The following is a 23307-nucleotide window of genomic DNA, read 5'->3' on the forward strand; positions in this document are numbered from 1 at the left end:
AAGAAGCAGAAATGCCAAATTTCTCAGGAGTGATCAGAGAATTTTAGAATAAGGGAAGGCTGATTGGACTGATTCATATATCAAGAAGGATTATACCCAGGCACCAAACATCTGTCAAAAGCTCCCAACTCACATGCTAGGTTTCTAAAACTGAAAGGAGGAGTGCTATATGCCAAGATAAAGGACTTTTTATTGTCTAATTTCTAAATAGCTTCATATGAGCTTTATCAGCAATTTGCCTGGTTCAGAAAACCACAAGTAATAGATCCTTGATTATAAACAATAAAAAACATGTACAATTTTTGTTATTAAAATGATCGTGTTATCTCTGCCTCCACTAAATAATTCAACAAGCCATTAAGGATTATGAATCTGATGAGGTGCTAAGATATTAGCCTGCTCTAGCCTGCTCAGAGTCTGGCCCTCTTGACAGAGGATGGGTGCTCAGCAAATATTTTTTTAGTTCATTTGAACTGTGTCTTCTTACTAGGCTATATGTACCCTAGACATAGGGATTTTTATCTATTTTTTTTTCCTCTATTGGTACTCAGTGCTTGACATACAGTAGCCTTACAGTAAATATTTGTGGAATATGTGATTAGTCTGTGTTATGCTTATTATATAATGTTAAATGCTTTAATAACTAATTGGTAAATTCTCACATAAGAAACACATACGGAAAAGATGATTAGGTGCTAATAATAAATGGTCACAATAAACATTATTATAGGTTAGATTTAGCTCAGAAATCAAATCAGGTAACAGTAAGAACAATAAAAGTAATAAGCTAATGCATTTGCTTGACCACTGCAAAATGTTTTCACCATTTAACATCTTCCAGAGTTTTCTTAAACCACTCGTATCCCAGAAATGCCTTCCGAAACTTCACAATAAAAATAGTTTTCATACCACCTTTTTAAATCACTAAAATTCATCAAAGAAACGCACTTGAGTGGCTCTGCTGTCTTAAACACCTTTTAACTAAGTAAGCCTTGTGTTAATTTGCCTCAGAGGCATCTTTAGAAAAGACAAGGACAAAGCTGGTAAAATAGTTTATCAATTCCAAACAACACCTTAGTAAAAGTTATGTTGTTCACTGGATAGTGAATTAAAGAGTCTGCATATTTGTGAAAACACTAATGCAAAGTATTTAGGTGCCACTAGTCAGTGGACTGATAGAAAGACTATGAGTTTCAGATACAAAAGAATGGAGGTTGCAAAAAGAAAAAAAAAAAAGAATGGAGGCTGCAATCTAGGTCTGGCACTCATTCTCTCCATGACCTATGCCATATCACTGCATGTCTCGTTTTCTCGATCTATAAAATAACTTGATTGCATTGGGTAACTTCTAACAGTAAATCTGGAATCAGAACAAACATTTTGGGTTTGTACCACAGCTTAATGGCTTATGTTGACCTTAGATAAGTACTTATTTTTCAAAAGAAGACTTCAAAATTTGCACTATCTATTTTTCAGGGCTGTGGTGGAAATCAAGAGAGTTCAACTCCATAAAAAGATAGGGAAAAAATGTGAAGAATTATAATGATGATGTTCTAACTGGTCATTTCAGAAAATATTGGCACAAACATGAAAGGGAATTTTTATTTTTTTTTAAGATTTTATTTATTTATTAGAGAGAGAGAGGGAGAGAGAGAGCACAAGCAGGGGGAGCAGCAGGCAGAGGGAGAAGCAGGTTTCCTGCTGAGCAAGGAGCCCGATGTGGGACTCGATCCCAGGGCCCTGGGATCATGACCTGAGCTGAAGGCAGACGCTTAACTGACTGAGCCACCCAGGTGTCCCAGAAAGGGAATTTTTAAAAAATCCCTCCACTCTTACCACTTTTATTCAACACAGTACGAGAAGTCCTACCCACAGCAATCAGACAAGAAAAAGAAATAAGAGGCATTCATATTGGTAAAGAAGAAGTTAAACTGTCACTATTTGCAGACGACATGATACTATTCATAGAAAATCCTAAAGACACCACCAAAAAACTAGAAGTAATTAATTCAGTGAAGTGGCTGGATAAAAAATTAATACCCAGAAATTGGTAGTGTTTCTATACACTAAAAATGAAGTCATAGAAAGAGAAATTAAAAAAACAAAAACAAAAACAAAAACACACACACACCCCATTTACAATTGCACCAAAAGTAATAAAATATTTGGAATAAACTTAATCAAAGAGGTGAAAGACAATAAAACACTGAAGAAAGAAATTAAAGATGACACAAATAAATGGAAAAATATTCCATACTCCTGGATTAGAGAGATCAATATTGTCAAATGTCCGTATTACCCAAAGCAATCTACAGATTCAATGTAATCTCTATCAAAATACCAACAGCATTTTTCAGGGGGGCCTGGGTGGCTCAGCTGGTTAAGCGTCTGCCTTCAGCTTGGGTCATGGTCCCAGGGTCCTGGGATCAAGGCCCGTATCGGGCTCCCTGCTGAGCAGGGAGCCTGCCTCTCCCTCTCCTCTCCTGCTCAGCAGGGAGCCTGCCTCTCCTTCTCCTCCCCACGCATGCTCTCTCTCTCAAATAAATTAACAACAACAACAAAAATACCAACAGCATTTTTCACAAAACTAGATCAAATAATAAAATTTGTATGGAACCACAAAAGAGCCCAAATAGCCAAAGCAATCTTGAAAAAGAAGAACAAAACTGAAGGCATCACAATCCCAAATTTCAAGATATACTACAAAGCTGTAGCAATCAAAACAGTATGGTACTAGCACAAAAACAGACACATAGATCAATGGAACAGAAGAGAGACCCCAAAATAAACCCACATTTACATGGTCAATTAATCTATGGCAAGGAGTGCTTGCTTCACATATACTAATCTATGGCAAAGGAGGCAAGAATACACAATGAGGAAAAGGCAGTCTTTTCAACAAATGGTTCTGGGAAAACTGGACAGGTAGCTACATACAAAGGAATGAAACTAGACTACTTTCTAACACCATACACAAAAAAACTCAAAATGGATTAAAGACCTAAACATGAGCCCTGAAACCATAAAAATCCTAGAAGAGAACACAGACAGTAATCTCTCTAACATCCGCCATAGCAATATTTTTCTAGATATGTCTCCCGAGGCAAGGAAAACAAAAGCAAAAATAAACTGTTGGGACATATCAAAATAAAAAGCTTTTGCACAGCAAAGGAAACCATCAAGAAAACAAAAAGACAACCTACTGAATGGGAGAAGATACTTGTAAATGATATATCCAGTAAGGGGTTACTATCCAAAACATATAAAGAACTGATACAACTGAATACCAAAGAAACAATCTAATTAAAAAATAGGCAGAAGACCTGAATACTTTTCCAAAGAAGACAGATGGTCAACAGACACATGAAAAGATGCTCAATATCACTCATCATCAGGGAAATGCAAATCAATGAGGTTTCACCTCAACCTGTTAGAATGGCTAAAATCAAGAAGACAAGAAACAACAAGTATTGATGAGGATGTGGAGAAAAAGGAACCCTCGTGCACTGTTGGTAGGAATATAAATTGGTACAGCCACTGTGGAAAACAGTTTGGAGGTTCCTCAAAAAATTAAAAATAGAAATACCATGTTATCCAATAATTCCACTATTGGGTATTTACCCAGGGAAAATGGAAACACTAACTCAAAAAGATATATGCATCCTTATGTTTATGGCAGCATTATTTACAATAGCCAAGACATGGAAGCAACCTAAGTGTCCATCAATAGACGAATGGATAAGGAAAATGCAGTATATGTATACAATGGAATATTACACAGCCATAAAGAATGAGATTATGCCATTTGCAACAGCATGGATGGACCTAGAGGGTATTATGTTAAGTGAAATGAGTCAGACTGAGAAAGACAAATACCATATGATTTCACTCATAAATGGAATCTTAAAAAAATGAATACACAAACAAAAAGCAGAATCAGAACTATAAATACAGAGAACAAACTGATGGTTGCCAGTGAAGAACTGGGCAAAATGGGTGAGGGGGAAAGGGACATACAGGCCTCCAGTTATGGAATGAGTAAGCCACATGAATAAAAAGCAGAACATAAGAAATATAGTCAATGATATTGTAATGGTGATGTAATGGGACAGATGGTAGCTCTACTTACGGTGAACATAGCATAATGTATAAACTTGTCAAATCACTAAATTGTACACCTGAAACTAATGTAACATTGTGTGCCAACAATACTTAAAAAAAAATCCCAAAGTACTTAGGATGAAAAGTCACCCCCTTACCCTCAAAAAATAAGACTATAAACTCTAAAATATTTTATGACTGTGACAAAGCTGATGAAAGCTCTAATAAAAGATAGGATATCTAACCTAGTTAATTTAATCATAACAAATTAGGACAATATTGGTATATTCTTGTAAAACAATTCTGCAGAAGTATATAAAAGGGTTACTTTGGAGAAAACAAGCTTTTAATTATTTTTTCTGTTACAGAAATAATGTGTGTATTATGAGAATTTAAAAATATACAAAAGGATTAGTGTGAAAATAAAATTACTCATATTCATATCCAGGAGAGATAACATTATTAACATTTTAGTAAACTATATTCTAGCTTTTTAAATTAATTCATGAATATAAAGTTTTTAGAAAATTGTTTGCCTGGGGGGCCTGGGTGGCTTAGTCTGTTAAGTGTCTGCCCTTGGCTCAGGTCATGATCTCAGGGTCCTGGGATCAAGTCCCGCATCAGACTCTCTGCTCATCAGAGAATCTGCTTGTTCCTCTCCCTTTGCCCTTCCCCCGTTCATGCTCTCTCTCAAATAAATAAATAGAATCTTTTAACAAAAAGAACCTTGCTTGCTTAAAAAGTTTCTATTCCTTTATATTTATTATAAATAGTTCCTATATCATTAAATATTTTTAGAGCAAGATTGTTAAAAGCTACATAATGTTCCACTGTATGGCTATAGCATAGTTTCTTTAACTATTGTACTATTGTTGGAATTGTTTTTTTTTCTATTTTTTTAATATTTTAAATAATGAAGTATATAAATCTGACCATATCTTTAATTTTTTCCCCAGCTTTACTGAGATGTAACTGACACATAACACTGCATAAATTTAAGGTGTACAACATGTTGATTTGAAACATTTATACATTGCACAATAATTACCATGATAGTATTAGCTAACACCTCCATTCTGTCATATAATTACCATTTCTTTTTTATGGTGAGAATATTTAAGATCTACTCTCTTGGCAACATTCAAGTATATGATACAGTATTGTTAGCTGTAATTACTATGCTGTACATTAGATCCTCAGAACTTGTTAATTTTATAACTGGAAGTGTGTTCCCTTTGGCCTCTATTTCTTCATTTTCTCTACCCAACGACCCCTGGTAATTACCATGCCACTCTCTGTTTCTTTGAGGTAGACATTTTGCGCATATCTTGTATTTTAAGATGGGTTTCCAGGACTGGGATAATGAAATTCAGGGCATAAACACGAAGGCCATAATTCCAAACACCATATAAAGAAAGGTAGATTTGTCCACCAGTATCCCAGAGAGCACCCACCCCACAATACCCCTGGTGGCATTGAGCGTCATCAGTCTATAGTTCCATTCTAAAGGTGTCATGTTACTTTTAATTTCCATCCCACTGATTATTAGTAGGATACTTTGCATGTTTCTTGGTTACATTTTTCAGTTTTGGGAATTAACTGTTCATGTCCTTGCCATTTTGCCACGGGTTTTAATGTTTTTCTAACCAACTTACAAGAACACTTTAAATGTGAAGGCTATTAACTCTATGCTATATATTTCTTACCAATATTTTCTATGCAGTTTATAATTAGTCTTTTATATTTATTGTTTTTTTAATAAAAAAATTTAAATTTTCATGTAATCAAATCTTTCAGTCAATTCCCTTCTAATTTTTTCCAGGCTTTTCATGCTTAGAAGCTCTTTCCCCTTCTAAATTCAGTTGAATAGATATGTACATGCATTTTCTCCTGGGAATTTTTTCTATTCATCTGGAATTTATTTTGGCATATGGGCATTCAGTGGAGATTTAAATTTATTTTTCTCATTTATTTAAAAAATTTCCTTACATATTTTATTGAATAATTTTTTATCAACCTTATTATAGAATCTTTCCTATATTATGTTTTCAATATATATCACAGTTATTTCCTGAATTATCTATACATTTCCATTGATGTGAAAGGCTTCAATAAATTTCTACACTAAAAACTTTCCACAATAAACTCAATTATATGGATAGGGTAGTCAGGGAATTGGGAATAATGTTTTTTTTTTTCATGATTTCTGACTTTAACAGAAATAAACAGTACTTATATTAGCCATAATTAAATTATACTCATGAAATGGAAATGCATAGTGAAACTTTCAAATCTGTAGAGTATGCTTATTTCTAGTTGTTAAACATCCATTGATTCAGATAAATTTAGGCAATAATTCCTATGGCAGTTTGAGAAGACATATTTGTCAGCTGAGCATTTATGTGGGTAAAGTGTAATGAATTTTAGGAAAATATAATAATTCTGAGCCTTCTTCTCTAAAAATACTAAATCAGGGGTGCCTGGGTAGTGCAGTCCACCAACTCTTGGTTTCGGCTCAGATCATGATCTTGGGATCATGGGATCAAGCCCTGCATTGGACTCTGACTTCAGCATGGAGTCTGCTTAGGATTCTCTGCCCCTCCCCTGCCTCCACTGCTCTAGCTCCTTCTCTCTCTCAAATAAATAAATAAATAAAAATACTGAATCAGAGAGAATCTGAAATTAAGATATGAGGTACAACATGGGGGGGGCTAAAAATGGCAAGATAGAAAGAACACCTCTGGCATGAAGGGCTGGACAGCCAACTACTTCCTGTGCATTATAAGCATTATCAAGAAATTGAAAACCAACAAGCATGAAGAGAAGATCCTAAAAGCTCCCAGGCAAAGAAAATATAATAACTTTCAAAATAAGAATAAAACTGTGTCATTTTCATGTTCTTAATTATAGCACAGAAAGCCTTTGAAATTTTCAGAGTATTATTTTTAATCTGGACTTCTTTTTCTAGCCAATCTATCATCAAACGTAAGGAATCAAACATTGCACTCCCCAGGTATAATCTCTCAGGAAGCAACTGAGAAAGTGCTCTAGGAAAAATAACAGTAAATTAAGAAAGAGAAGAAATAATTAAAAATGAAAAGCTGTTCAAGAAGGAAAAAATCATAGTACACCGTTCAGTTCTGCAGTGAATAATATTTATATAACCATTGACTGAAACACTGATGACTGATTTTATTTAAAAATGTGATATATTTATATTGGGAGGAAATGGGGATGAAGTTGTGTGTCTGAGGTTAATGGCATAAAAGAAGTACATCTTCTTCTTCCACAATATGAAGTCACTTGGTTTAAGTATTTATTTAAAAATATGGATAGCAATACCAGAAGCAGTGGCTAAAACGATAACAATAGCTTACTCTGGGAGTGTTTCTGGAAGGAGCAGAGATGAGAAGTCTTCCTTTTTATTATAAGTCTTTTCTTATTACATGATATTTATTTATTTATTTTTAAAGATTTTATTTATTTATTTGAGAGAGAGAGAGAGCATGAGTGGGGGCAGGGGGAGAGGGGCAGAGGCAGAAGGAGAAGCAGACTCCCCGCTAAGCAGGGAGCCTGACATGGGGCTCCATCCCAGGACCCTTAGATCATGACCTGAGCTGAAGGCAGATGCTTAACCGACTGAGCCACCCAGGCGCCCCTTATTATATGATATTTAAAACATCTTTGTCAAAAATAGAATTTAAATTAAAAATAAATGAATATCAAAGCAAGCAGAAGGAAAGAAATAATAAAGATTAAAGAAGATATGAATAAAAAAGAGAACAGAAAAATACTAGAGAAAATCAATGAAGCCAAAAGTTGCTTCAATGAAAAGAACAACAATATTGACAAACTGTTTGCTAGAAAGAAAGAAAGAAAGAAAGAAAGAAAGAAAGAAAGAAAGAAAGAAGAAAGAAAGAAAGAAAAAATGACAGAAAGAAAGAGTGAGAGAGAAAATCAATTTACTAAAATCAGGAATGAAAGAGGGGACATTACTATTAACTTTGCAGAAATAAAAAGGATTTTAAAGAAATACTATGAATAGTTAATACCCACAAACTAGATAACAAAGATGAAATGGACAAATTTCTAGAAAGATATAAAGTACTAAAACTGACTCAATAAGAAATTGAAAATCTGGGGCGCCTGGGTATCTCAGTTGGTTAAGCGACTGCCTTCAGCTCAGGTCATGATCCTGGAGTCACAGGACAGAGTCTGGCATTGGGCTCCCTGCTCAGCAGGGAGTCTGCTTCTCCCTCTGACCCTCCCCGCTCTCATGCTCTCTCTGTCAAATAAATAAATAAATAGATCTTAAAAAAAAAGAAATTGAAAATCTGAATAGACCTGTAACAAGCAAACAGACTGAATTAGTAATAAAAAAAACTTGCCACAAAGAAAATCCCAGGTCCAGATGGCTTCACTGGTGAATTCTATAAATGTTTAAAGAAGAATTAACACCAATCCTTCACAAACGCTTTCAAAAAATAGATGAGGCAGGGAACATTTTCCAACACATTCTAGGAGGCCAGCATACCAAAGCTCAGTAAATACATCACAAGAAACAAAAACTACACAAATACCACTTAATGAATATAGACTCAAAAACTATCAGCAAAATATTAGCAGATTGGAATCCACCAACATATTAAAAAGATTATACACCATGACTCAAGCAGGATTTAACCCAGAAATGCAAGGTTCAACATATAAAAATCAATGTACTATATCACGTTAATAGAATACAGGGGGGTGGGAAACACGATTATATCATTAGATGCTGTATGATCATTTGACAACTTCCAATATCCTTTCATGATAAAAAAAAAAAAAAACCACACTCAACAACCTAGGAATATGAGGAACAGCTTGAAATGCCATCTACAAAAAACTGATAGCTAAAAGCACACTTATTAGAGAAAATTAAAGTTTTCCTTCTAATATTATGAACAAAACAAGAATGCTGCTCTTGCCACTTTTATTCAACATTGTATTAGAGGTTCAAGCCAGGGATATCAGTCAAGAAAAAGAAATACAAGGTATCCATATTGAAAAGGAAGAAGTAAAAAATACCTCTACTTGACATAATAATGGCATAATGACATAATCTTGTATATAGAAAATATTAAAGAATCTACAAGAAAATTATTAGAGCTAATAAATAAATACAGCAAAGTTACAGAATAAAAGACCAAAATACAAAAATAAGTTGTTTTTCTATACACTATCAATGAATAAACTGGAAATAAAATTAACTGGAATAAAACAATTCCACTCACAATAGCATCAAAAAGAATAAGACATTTAGGCATAAAGTTAGCAAAAAAAGAGCAAGAATTGTACATGACAAAATACAAAACATTGTTGAAGAAACTAAAAGAAGTCTAAATAAATGGAAAGAAATCTCACGTTCATAAGTCAAAAAACCTAATATTGTCAAGACAGCAGTAATACCAAAATGGATCTACAGATTCAACACAATACTTATCAAAGTCCTGAGTATTTCCCAGAAATGCACAATCTGATCATAAAATTCACAGAAATGAAAGGAGTTAAGAAAGTCAAAATGATCTTAATAAAGAACAACAAAGTTGGAGGACTTGCACTTCTTGATATAAGCTTACAGTAACTATTAACTTACAGTAATCAAGATGGTGTGATATTGACAGAAGAACAAACAGATCAGCGGAACAGAATTGAGTCCAAAAATAGACTTTCACATTATAGTCAATTGCTTTTTGGCAAAGGAGCCAGGACAGTTCAAGGAGAAAGGTCTTTTCAACAAGTGGTGTTCAGTCAAAGGGAAATCCACATGTAAAAGAATGAAGATGGCGGAACTTCCCACAACACTCGGTAAGAAGAGGAGCAGCAGCTGTGTGGGCTGGGCCCAGCAGCGTGCTCCTTCCTGCTCCCCCACACTGGCCTCAGCTGCTCACCAGCTATAGAAAATGGTGAAAGAAACCACTTACTATGATGTTGTGGGGGTCAAACCCAATGGCCCCCCAGGAAGAAGTGAAAAAGGCTGACAGGAGACTGGCCTTGAAGTACCACCCTGCTAAGAATCCAAATGAAGGAAAGAAGTTTAAACAGATTTTTCAAGCTTATGAAGTACTCTCTGATGCCAATAAAGGGAATCATATGACAAAGGAGGAGAACAGGCAATTAAAGAAGGTGGAGCTGGTGGTGGTTTGGGCTCTGCGATGGACACATCTGGTATGTTTTTTGGAGGAGCAGGAAGGATGCAGAGAGAAAGAAGAGGTAAAAATGTTGTGCATTAGCTCTCAGTAACCTTAGATTTATATAATGGTGCAATAAGAAAACTAGCTCTGCAAAAAATGTGATTCGTGACAAATGTGAAGGACAAGGTGGTAAGGAAGGAGGGTTAGAATGCTGTCCCAATTGCTGAGGTACTGGAATGCAAATAAGAATTCATCAGAGAGGACCTGGAATGGTTCAGCAAACTCAGTCTGTGTGCATGGAGTGCAGGGCCATGGGGAATGGATCAGTCCTAAAGATAGATGTAAAAGCTGCAATGGAAGGAAGATAGTTGGAGAGAAGAAGATTCTAGAAGTTCATATTGACAAAGGCATGAAAGATGGCCAGAAGATAACATTCCATGGTGAAGGAGACCAACAACAAGGACTGGCTCCCGGAGATATTATCATCGTTTTAGATCAGAAGGACCATGCTATTTTTACTCAGTGAGGAGAAGACCTTTTCATGTGTATGGAATACAGCTGGTAGAAGCACCATGCGGCTTTCAAAAGCCAGTATCTACTCTTGACAATCGAACCATCCTCATCACCTCTTCTCCAGGTCAGATTGTCAAACATGGGGATATCAGGTGTGTGTTGATGAAGGCATGCCAATTTATTGTAGACCATGTGAAAAGAGGTGCTTAATCATCAAATTTAAGGTAAACTTTCCTGGGAATGGCTGTCTCTCTCCTGATAAACTCTCTTTGCTGGAAAAACTCCTCCCGGGAGGAATTAGAAGAGACTGATGAAATGGACCAGGTAGGATTGGTGGACTTTGATCCAAATCAGGAAAGATGGCGCCATTACAGTGAAGAAGCATCTGAGGGTGATGAGCATCATCCAAGGGGTGGTGTTCAGTGTCAGACCTCTTAATGGGGCCAGTAAATGACACTGCTGGCATTTTATATGTGGTAGTAAATGAGGGAAGGACTAGAATCATAGCTCACTACTTGCTATTGTTTTTAATATTCAACTACAGTAGTGTTTTAAAAGTTAAATGAAGAATAAACTCAAATATAAAAACTCTGACTTTGCCCTCTATGTATGATGACTTTAGTGTGCAAGATAAGTTTAATAATTGTAGAAACTAATTTTAAAAAATCTCGCCTAGAGCGCCTGGGTGGCTCAGTCGTTAAGCGTCTGCCTTTTGCTCAGGTCATGATCCCAAGGTCCTGGGATTGAGTCCCGCGTGGGGCTCCCTGCTCTGCAGGAAGCCTGCTTCTCCCTCTCCCACTCCCCCTGCTTGTGTTCCCTCTCTCGCTGTGTCTCTCTCTGTCAAATAAATAAATAAAATCTTTAAAAAAAATCTCACTTAGCATTTGTTAGTCCACACCTTGTCACTGATTTCAGCTCTATGTACATGAAACAGCTTAGACTGAAATGCTAGGTGTATGTATTGACTTCAGTATATGACCCTTAATTGTTTTGTTTATTTCAGTAAGCTCTACACCCAGCGTGGGGCTTGAATTCATGACCCTGAGATCAAGAGTCGCACGCTCCACCGAATGAACCAGCCAGGCGCCCCTATGGCCCTTAATTGGTAAGCTATGAGGTTAAAACTTGTATTTAACTGGCAATCAGACTAAGAACTTAATTTGTACAGAAGTGCTGGTCTGCAGTTATATTAAGTGGGATTCATTGTGATGCCTCTGCATTCATTCTCTTGCCTCACCTGTTACTTGAAGATGGCATGCTATGTAATTTGGCCTGTTGTAATAGTGATAGAAATGATACCTTTCTAAAGAAGGGGTTTAGCATGATATGCTGCTGCTTGAGGGCTTGCACTTGTAGAATTGCATTCCTTTCCGCTGTGCTATCTTTTTCTTTTTTTTTTTTTTTAAGACTTTATTTATTTGACAGAGAGAGAGAGAGAGAGAGAGAGCACAAGCAGGGGGAGGGGCAGAGGGAGAGGGAGAAGCAGGCTTCCTGCTGAGCAGGGAGCCTGATGCGGGGCTCCATGTGGGGCTTGATCCCAGGACCCTGGGATCATGACCTGAGCCAAAGGCAGACACTTAACCCACTGAGCCACCCAGGCGCCCCTATCTTTTATATATATATATATCTTTTATGTCTGGGGGTTATTTTATATATATATATATAAAAGATATATATATATATATCAATCAATCCTGGTTACACTTTTTTCCCCCTTCTCTTTGGACCATGATAAGCTTCAGAGTAGTGACTTCAGGAGCAGGGCAAGTTAGAGTGAAGAGACATGGAGAATAAATTGCATGTATGAGATAGGAAGGTGTTTTTTAGGTATGTTACAGGCTTACTTTAAACCATTTAAGTTATGCTCTGAAGCAACTATAATTTAATGTTGGTAGGATAGCAAATTATGATGAATAGCTTTAGCTGTATGTTTAAATCATATTCACAGGCTTAAAATCTGGGTATCAGAATTAAGAAATTCTTGAAATCTATGAACGTCTCCTTTATATACTGACTACAAAGCAAAAAAACAAAAAAGAATGAAGTTAGACCCCTACTTCACACCAAATACAAAAATTAACTCGACATGGAACATAGACCAAAATGTAGTAACTAAAATTATAAAACTCTTAAAAGATAAGAGGTAAATCTTCATGACCTTGTATTTGACAATACAACATGAAAAACACAAGCAAAAAAAAGAAAACAAATAAATTGGACTTCAAGAATATTAAAATTTTTGTGAAACAAAGGATACTATCAAGAAAGTGAAAACAACCCATAGAATGGGAGAAAATATTTGCAAATCATATATCTAATAAGAGACTTGTATCCAGTATGTATATATGTTTGTATGTGTGTGTGTGTATGTATGTATATATATATACATATACATCTCATATATATAACTCAAAACAATAAAAGATAAATAACCCAATTTAAAAATGGACAAAGGATTTGAATAAACATCTATCCAAAGAAGACATACGAATAGCTGATAAACACATAGAAAGATGCTCAAGATCATCCTTCATTTGGGAAATACAAATAAAAACCACAATGAGATATCACTAGACCAATACCAGGATGGCTAAAATAAAAAAGACAGATTGATGAAAACATGTAGAAATTGAAACCTCAGATATTCCTGATGAGAATGTAAAATGCTATAGCCACTTTGGAAAATTTGGCAATTCCTCAAAATGTTAAACATCGAGTTACTGAATGACCTAACAATTCCATTTCTAAATGTATACCTAATTGATTTTAAAACAAAAGGTCACACACACAAAAAAACACGTATACAAATCGTCCTAGGAGCATTATTCATAATAGGCCAAAGTGGAAATAGCCCAAATGTCCATCAACCAATGGATGCCTAAATTAAAACATGGTATATCCATACATTGGAGTATCATTCAGCCGTAAATAGGGATGAAGTACTGTTCATGCTATTAACATGGACCTTTCAAGGACGAACCTTGAAAACATGCTAACTTTAAAAAGTCAGCCATAAAAGTCTACATGTTGTATAATTCCATTTATATGACACGTCCCGAATAGGCAAGTCCATAGAGACAGGAAGTAGATTGGTGGCTGCCAGAGGATGGGGAAATAGGGACTAATTGCTCATGTGTGCAAGGTGTCCTTTGGGGGGGGGGTGATGAAAATGTTCTGAAATTTTTGATGATGATTGTACAAACCTGAATTACACTAAAAAACACTTAAATTGTATACTTTAAAGGGGTGAATTCTATGGCATATGAATGATATCTCAATGAAGCTGCTATTAAAAAATAAAATCAAAATATATTCTAGAAGGCTGTAGATAAGCTAATAGTGTATAGACATGCAGTCATTATTAAGGATGGTCAGGAATGTCTGGGGGTTATCTCTATCTTCTTTCAAATGATGCTATAATGGACAGAAAGAAGTGCTTTGTTGCTTGAAACATACAGAGAAAGAGCTAATTTAGTATTTCTTTAATGCTGCCATCCTTCAATGCTTCATTAAAAAGAATATAGTAGGTGGTCCAAGGAAACTATAAAGCCTCAAACTACAACCAAATTTCAATTAAACCAAAGTTTAATTTCTGCATATTATATGCAACTCTGAGCCCAGGGAGTGAATAATCTTTCTTTGCAATGTATAAGTAGTGCTTCTCTTACCTGCCTCAGGACACATTTAGATGAACGAAAACACATTAAATTATTGATGTAATGATTAATTGAAAGTCCCCTTAAATTATCTAGCATATTTATAGCAACGTCCTTTGGCCCCGTGCAGGCAAAACTACAACTCTTACAAGTATGTTCAAAATCAGTCATGTGTACCTTTCTTTCTTCTTTCTTCTCTCTCTCTCTTTTTTTTTTTTTTTAGATGAATTACAGTATTGAAGAAAGCAGGATGAATGCTTAGGATGTCGTCTGGATAATGGCTGACTTTTTCTGTGCCTCCTCACATAGAACTACACTCCTTTAGCTCAATATAGAACCATATTTGGACTGAATCTCCTTAGTGTTTCAAGTAAATTCCAGTGCTGCCCATGGTGCTAGATAGAGTGTCCAGGTGGGATTTCTGGTGATACCACCAGTTCTGTCACTATTGAGTCTGATCTTGGGATAGTAATACGGGTAGTAAGAACCATTTACTAGCCTAAGAAAATGTCTGTGAAGCATATATAACTCACTGCCAATGTAACACTCAGGCAGGTGCATTTTCAGGGAACTAAAAGGGGATGGGAGGTAAGAATGAAATGGTCATCATGGGTAGGACAAGTGAACATTTTGCTAGACAGATAATATTTTTATTTTAAGGGTATTTAAAAGGTTGATTCTAAACCATCTTGACTAGAAATCAATCCATCTAGAAATTGGAAACTTAAAAATATATGTAACGCCAGGCCCTAACCCCAATCAATTTCTTCAGAATCTTGGTACAGGGCTTGGGCACATGTGATTCTACTTGTAGCCAGACCTAAAAAACTACTGGTCTGAACAGATATGCAGTTATACATTCTTCGCTGAGTCAGAAAAGTTTCACCATCCCTCTTCATAACATCTACTCTGGTAACAACCACTATCATCAATACATTATTTCCTTCCTACTTTCTCCAGCTGAAGACTGGAAAGGATTAAAATTTATCCCAGAGACTCTGGCAAGGGATTGCCCCTCATTTCCACTTGATTTTTCACTATCTTTGGTAGATGAGAAACACATGTATATTTAACTCACAACAAAAACAACAGAGTAATTTTTCAGTGAAGTAGGATTCCCCTATTAACCTAAAGGGATGCTGTATGAAATGGTGCATTTTCAGAGTTGTCTCTGGTACAGTCACTCACAAGCTGGTGTGTAGGCAGGATCTCTCAATCTCAACACGACTGACATTTGAGCTGGATAATTCTTTGCTATAGGGGGATGTCTTGTCTATTATAGGATGTTTAGCAGCATCCCTGATCTCTAACCTCTAGATACCAGGTATGACAACAAGAAATGTCTCCAGACATTGTCAAATGTCCCTTGGGAGCAGAGGTAAAATTGCCCTGGTTGAGAATGCCTGGTGTATAGTTTTGTAAGAACTTAGCCCCATATCGAAATTACAATATTTACACTAAACCTTCTGTTTACCACATTGAATAGCACTCATTTTGACATTTACATGATGAAAAATATTTCAAATTTGGCTCATGTCTAGGAGTCTAATTATATATAATATCTCCTAATGCCAAGTAGCATTTTCTATTGAAGTCAATTTCTACAGCATAGTTATAACCGGCTTCCTGCGTTGCTCCAGGCAAAAGAGAAAAGTAAGATCTGACACACACACACATTCTGCAATAGATGTCTGTATAAATGGCCCTTGATGGATCGAGCTAAGACTCAGCTTTAGGAAAGTTGTTTTGTCTGATTCACATTTTCTGTGAGTTTAGTCTTTGACTAACGTAGCCCTTAGGGTTGGGGAAGTTGAAGTGTCTCGTATTTTTGTTTAAAAGGCCTTTCCTGGAATTGAACACAATTTTGTTAGAGAAAACCTAGTATGGATAAATGGGAGTGAATGAAAATATGAGGTATAAATATCAAAGTTCAAAGTCAAGAGTATACCAGGGATTCCCTAACAGAACAAAGAATATTGAGCCAATTAATCAGAAAATTAGGTACTTTAGAGTTGAATTACTTGCGTCATGATTTTTTTTTTTCTTCCCTTTGCTGGGAAGACATGAACAAATCATCCAATTTCAGAAACTTAGCTAAAAGAAAGCCTTTATTGCAAACAAAGGCAGAGACAGTGTAGTTAAAAGTAAAAAGCCATGGAAAATGAATATTTTAAAATTCCTTTGGAATTACAAGGCACAGCCCCCTGACTAATAGCACAGAAATGATGGCCCATGATTACAATTTTTGCCCTGGTAAATATACACTATTTGCATTACATTCGGGATAAAGTAGAAACAAGGAAGACCATTTTGACACAGCTTGGAGCTTATAATGTCATTCTTTGCCTTCCTGTGAATATTCCATTTTTGTACAATGCTAAAGAAATCACATTTTCATTTTTCTGTAATTCATTATGGCTCATTGCTGGAGCAACTGCCAAACCAGTCAATTTGTATAAATAATAGAACAAGCTTCCATTGTCTCTCATCTGACACAGTGCCAAGTAGTCGGTCTACCTTTTCCAAGAGGGAAATCATGTTTTTAAACTCTTTATCTAATTTTAATGTCCCTGGAGTTATACACGGTAAATTCTTTTGGAACCCTGAACTGAGGGTATGGAATCAAGCCCTTATTCCTTTAAATTAGGTCATATAAAGACTACTGATTCTCATGTTGCCATTAGATAAAGAACAAAACCCTATGTGAGTATTTGAAAGCCCAAGTGAATTTGTTTTCCTTCTGATTTTTTAAAACAGTGGCACTTTAGTGACCTTGGTTTTTCTAAATTACTCATCTCCCAGCACATCAATTAATGTTTGCTTAATTCAGATTTCAGGAATCCATCACACTTCCCTGAAGAAGTAAAAATGGCTGTGTGCTTCTTGTTTGACAACTTTAACTCTCAGTTTGGTTTTTTGTCTTTCAGCAATAGCAGTGGGTAGAATAGATACAATCTTCTCACTCTTCATATAATTCATAGTATCCAAAATTTACAAAACAGATCACAGCATCCAAAATTTACAAAAGAGAAATATTCAGTGGTTAAATAAGCTAAGGGTCTGTAAAAGTGAGTGGGTGCATAGCTATAGGGTCATCCTTACATACCTGTAGGGTATGACTTATGTGCCTGAAATTCTTAGAGATTTATTCCTTTGAATAGCAATTCATCTCTCTTAAAGATCCCTTTTGCTGCTTTAAAAGTCTTGTCTGCAGGTGATTTTAGATTTACGGAAAAGCTGCCAGGACAGTACAAGAGAGTTTCCATATACCCTTCACTCAACTTCCTCCAATGGTAACTCCTCACATAACCATGGTACATTTGCCAAGGCTGAAGAATTAACATTCAGATTTTACTAGTTTTTCTGATGATGTCCTCCCCCTCCCCACAAGTATCCAATCCACGGCACTACATTACATTTAGTAAGATTCCTTTTATAAATACAAAAATTTCCAGGCAGTATAATTTATTAAATTACCAACCAGCCTTATTATGAACTCATTTATTACATCAGTCTTCTTCTGGAAGGAAAAGATAAGGGCAGCATAAAAATCCTGGGCATGTGTGGGAATATAAAGGAATTGTAAAGGGAAAGAAATGCTGCCAAGATAGGAGGTAACAAATCAAAGCCAAAAGACATTCAATTTTGCCTGGGGCAGGCCCTGTGCAGCTATGTGTAATTAGCTTCCTCAATTACTAGATCTGACAAACTAATTTTCATTTGAGAGAAAACAACAAATCATTAATTATGGTAATAAGTCACGGATTAAAATCTTTGTGTGTGGATTCTACATGCTCTGTGATTTGTGCCCTTGGTCAGCCGCCATTTTGCTTCCTCAGCCGCTCCGGCGCCTCGCTCCTGGGAATCCTGTGTGCAGACATCTCCGATGCCCAGCCCTGGACAGCGCTACTCACGGACTCTGAACCAACTCTGCTAGTGGATTTACCTCCTTGTGATGCCTTTAGTAGCTACAGTCTTGTTCTGATAGCTACTTGAAAGCAAAGATGTATTTTTAGAAGCGTGAAGTATTGTGATTAAGAGCATGAACTTTGTAGTCAAATTTGGATTCAGATCTTAGCCACCACTTAATGGTCTTGATCTTAGTCAAATCAAATAACCTCCCCAAGCCTCAGTTTACTCATCTGTAAAATGGGGGCAATAATGGAGGATCTCAGGGATCAGCCATGATTCTCGAGAACCTGTGTTGCTTTCTATAGCTCCTTTACTGCTGGGCCGACCTGGGATCCTTTTCTCACATGAACATCCCTAAGGCACTCCTTTTCTCCCTTCCACATTGTCTCAGTGGACTTCAGACTTGTACCTAGGCACCTGCTAACAAAACCTCCTGGTTATAAGGCCAAGCACTATTCGAGGCACTCCGGATAAGGATAAAGCAGTGAACAAAAGATGTTTTATGCCCTCAAGAAGTTTACACTACAGTCAGCCACAGCTGGAGTTCTAGATACAAACCGCCTTTTCTCTAGGTTGACTGGGTTGGCTGCCCAGATTTGTCCCTGGGCTCCAATTAAGGGAAATTCCAACATCAGTCTTCCTTGGCCTGAACTGTCTCCTGCCTGGGCCAGAGCCTCTAGCCATTCTCTGCTGTAGGGTCAAGTTTGTGAGCACTGGTGTCAGACCTATCCCCTCCTTTCTACTTGCTTTTCATATGTTGGGGGTTGCTGTGACCACCACACCTAATAAGAGAGTTGCACTTTACAAGAACAATAAGAACATCCATGAGGTTATAACCTTACTAGTAATTATAAACTGAAACAGTGTCAGAATTATCTACCTTAAGTAACTGGTTTAGAGATTCAAATACTTTGGACTTCCAGTATATTCAATACTTTGAATCTTGAGTAGGAAACTCATGGGGAATTACACAGCTAGTGATAGTCCTAGTTTCAAATCCTGCATTGTCTATCAATAATATGCATTTTTATATGAAGAGATCTGGTTAAAACAGAAGCAATTATATTTAGAACAATGGCAAAGTTATATTGTTCCACAAGCTGTGCCTCTGTGGGGAGAGACCAGCGCTTCTGGAGTACATGCTGCTCCATCAGTATTCCTTCATCACTTATTACACTTATAGTCTGAGGCCTGCTTTCAGTTCCTCTGACCACCTAACCATTTCCTACCACAGGACATTTCCATTTGCTGTGCACTTACCTTGAAGGGAATTTTCTTCCACAGACCAACTTATAGTCAACCCTGAGGTCTCATCCTAAATGTCCTCCTCAGAGAGGCTTCTCATTACTTTCCAGACTAAATCAGATTCCTTGTAATAGCTGCTCACTATAGCTTTCACTATTTCTTCATGGCACTTGTTACAATTATAATTATTTTATTTGTGGGCAGCATACTAGAGTAATCAAGAGTACAGGCTCTGGGGTCTGAATGTCTGAGTTTAAATCCAGTTTCCGTACTTATTCAGGTAAATCACATGAATAAATGATTTAATTTCTCTGTGCCTCACGAATAATAGTATCTACCTCACAGAACTGTGATGAAGATTTAAAGAAATTATCCACATAAAATACAGAGTATGGTGTATAGCAAGCTCTTAGTAAGTGCCAACCACAGTAATTATGATGTAATATAATAATAACAACAATAATAATACAAATTCTATGGCAAAGACTACTTCTATTTGTTTACTGATGCATATTTTTTTTAAGATTTTATTTATTTATTTGAGAGAGAGAGCATGAGAGAGAGAGAGAGAGAGAGAAAGATCACGAGCAGGGGGGGAGGGATAGAGGGAGAAGCAGACTCCCTGCTGAGCAGGGAGCCTGATGTGGGACTCGATCCCAGGACCCTGGGCTCATGACCTGAGCTGAAGGTAGATGCTTAACTGACTGAGCCACCCAGATGCCCAGCTGATGCATATTTCTAAGGCTTAGGAAAATCTATGGTACATAGTGAATGATCAATAAATATCTGCTGAATTACTGAATAAATGAGAAACAAAATAAATACAAATCAGGTTCCTCTTGGTCAGTTTACTGTTTAGATAGAAGGAAAAGTTGTTTGTTCATGAAATTTAAGTAAGAAAACAAAGGTAAGAGCAATAGGAGAGATAATAACTTTCACAAATTCAGAAGGAAAAGAGTAAAGGAAACAATTTACTATATTCAAAATTTAGCAACAAGTTCTTGAAAAACTTTTTAGAGGGGAAAAAAGAAACAAAAATGATCAAGTGCTAAAAATTACCATTTTCAGTAACAAAATCTAATTAAGATATGACCAAATAAACAGAAATTGATATTTACTTTGCATGACACTATGCATATGTTTCTGAAAGGTATATGAGGGCATTCAAATATGAACTGTATAAAGGGAAATTGCTAGTTAAAGGATTACTCCTGTGGGCACCTGGCTGGCTCAGTCAGTACAACATGCAACTCTTGATCTCAGGGTTGTGAGTTTGAGCCCCATGTTGGGTGTAGAGATTACTTAAAAAAAAAAAACAAACTCTTAAAAAAAAGGATTACTATCATAAAACAAATCCCAATCCTTTAGTTGGTCTTTTTCTATAAACTTGGGTTTTCATACATTGAATTTAGTCTTAGACCAAGGTTCATGAGAGTTTAAATTAATTTAAATATAGGCATGCTATAAAAGTCACATAAATTCAAGATACCCATATGTGAAATTTTGAAAAGCATTTTGTTTAGTAGCAAAGGCTAATATTAGCACTGTGCATTAAATCCCTAGGAAAATAAACTAGGCTTCTAAGTACCAATATAATTATGAGACTCCTTATGAAATCAGAGTGCTGGTTCCATTTATAGACTCGGATTGGCTTCAGGGATAGGTATATAACTACAACTGAAATATCCAAACAGGGATTTTAAAAGCGTACCTTTCATATAAAGTATAGATACAAGAACTCCTCCAATGCTTGTTTTATTAAAACAAAAACAAAGCCTCAGAAGTAACCATGGTCACAATAGAAAACTATTTTTAAAATGCTAGCATTTTTTATTTTTCTAAAAGATTTTTTATTTATTTATTTGAGAGAGAGAGGGAGAGGGAGAAAAGGAGCAGGGGAGAGGGGCAGAGGGAGAGAGAGAAGCTGACTCCCCGCTGAGCAGGGAGTCCGACTGGACTCAGGGCTCCATCCCAGGACTCTGAGATCATGACCTGACCAGAAGGCAGACACTTAACCGATTGAGCCACCCAGGCACCCCTAGCATTTTTTTAAAATGAGGTAAATGAACAGTATTTTTAACTAGGTAATATATAATGATCTTATAATGAATTATTTTCATATTTCCAAATAATATGTAGGATGAACATTCCCAGGACCTGTTTCCAAGTGCATTTAAATTTGGCCAAAATGGAATCTTCACACAGATATATAAAAAACAAAGTTTTAAATCTCTCTCATGGGTCAAAAATAAGCTCCCTTTTTCCTAAAACCCTTTCTAGTTTTATGATTGCAATGCTAAAATAATCCATATCTTTGTTCCTTCTCAAGCTCACACTTTATAAACACATCCCCATTTGCTGCTTTTCACCTGCCATCTCACTAAAGGCATTTATCTTTTGTTCATACTAATGTACTCACAATGATGTTTAAAACACTCTAATACATCCAGTGCTTTCAAACACATCGTCACTCTTTACTTGTTGAATTAATTGCCTTCACATAATGCTTCTTCATAGGCGAGGGTCTTTAATTTACTTAGCATTCTTTCCTTATATAATAAATTCTTAGAGGTTGGGAATCAGATGATTAACACAGTATTAGATAATAAAAGACACCTGATTGGAGCAAGGATAATGGAAAACTTCTGAGACTAACACCATGACTGCCTAGTAATCCAATGGCTGATTCAACAAATACTCTTTGGCACCTTCTAAGTATGAGGCTTTATGTTATGTTCTAAGGGGGACAGATGCCCAAACGTTTTTATCAAATTGCTTAGAGGCTGCAGTTCGATATCTAGCTTCCAAGGCTGGAAGGAACTTAGAGAAATATAGGATTTTCCAGGCACTTCTGCAAATTATAATGGGTGAAGATCATTGTGAGACTTGGTGACAACCTTGGCTCTTACGTTTCCAGAACAACAGAAATTGGCAAGGTTATAGATCTTAGGATGCTGTCATTTTTTTTCTTCTGCTCCTCTCCTAGCAACAGATGCAGTTACAGGAAATGCTTTAGAAATTGGGGTTCATTAGCTATTTTAAAAGGTGGAAATTTTTATAAAGGGTGGAAATTGCACCCAAAAATATCTCAAGGCTATGAAAACCACCGAGAATCTTTGAGTTCTGTGTTTAAGATCTTCAAATGATGTGTAATGGGAAAGGAGACCTCCATCATATAATTAGCTTCACCTTCACTCCCGCTGAGGGAGACAGAGTCTATCATACCCATTTATTTCCCCATCTTGTAGGGGAAAAAAATTCCTACTGTTGGAATATTTTTAGAGTGTTCATATCTTTATCTTTGAGATTTGTATTTGCTTATTGACAATTTCATAAAAGTTGATTCTGTTTGAAGAGAAAGGTTATTTCAAGGACATACAAGAATTATTCTAAGTTATATCTAACGTACCATCATGATTGATAACAAAGCCAAAATATTAATGAGGAGAAATCTCAAATTTCATCTGAAGTTGCTGGACATCTTTTCTATTTCAAATAGGATGACATTAGATAGCAGTCTGAAAAGAAACCCATAATTTATGCTCTGAGTCTCTGACAAATTAGGAGTAATGTCTGTTACACTATGCAGGTCACAGCCTGTCAGGTAAGCATTTCTTACTGTGTGGCAGCGACAATGCATATATTAGTTATGTAAATGTGAGACCTACACACAATTTCCAGGTTAGAATATGTTTAAAGATTAT

At 36.2% G+C, this 23307-nt stretch overlaps 1 protein-coding gene and 1 pseudogene across 2 annotated transcripts in view; one reads left to right on the top strand and one right to left on the bottom strand.

Annotated features, from left to right (window-relative positions):
- Nucleotides 1-23307, bottom strand: part of RELN (reelin) — a 496941-nt gene that overhangs the window by 293723 nt on the left and 179911 nt on the right. The gene's annotated exons all lie outside the window — the stretch shown is intronic.
- Nucleotides 10047-11260, top strand: LOC116631118 (annotated as a pseudogene).

This window comes from Phoca vitulina, unplaced genomic scaffold, assembly GCF_004348235.1.
Source record: "Phoca vitulina isolate PV1807 unplaced genomic scaffold, GSC_HSeal_1.0 scaffold4, whole genome shotgun sequence".
Taxonomy (NCBI): Eukaryota; Metazoa; Chordata; class Mammalia; order Carnivora; family Phocidae; genus Phoca; species Phoca vitulina.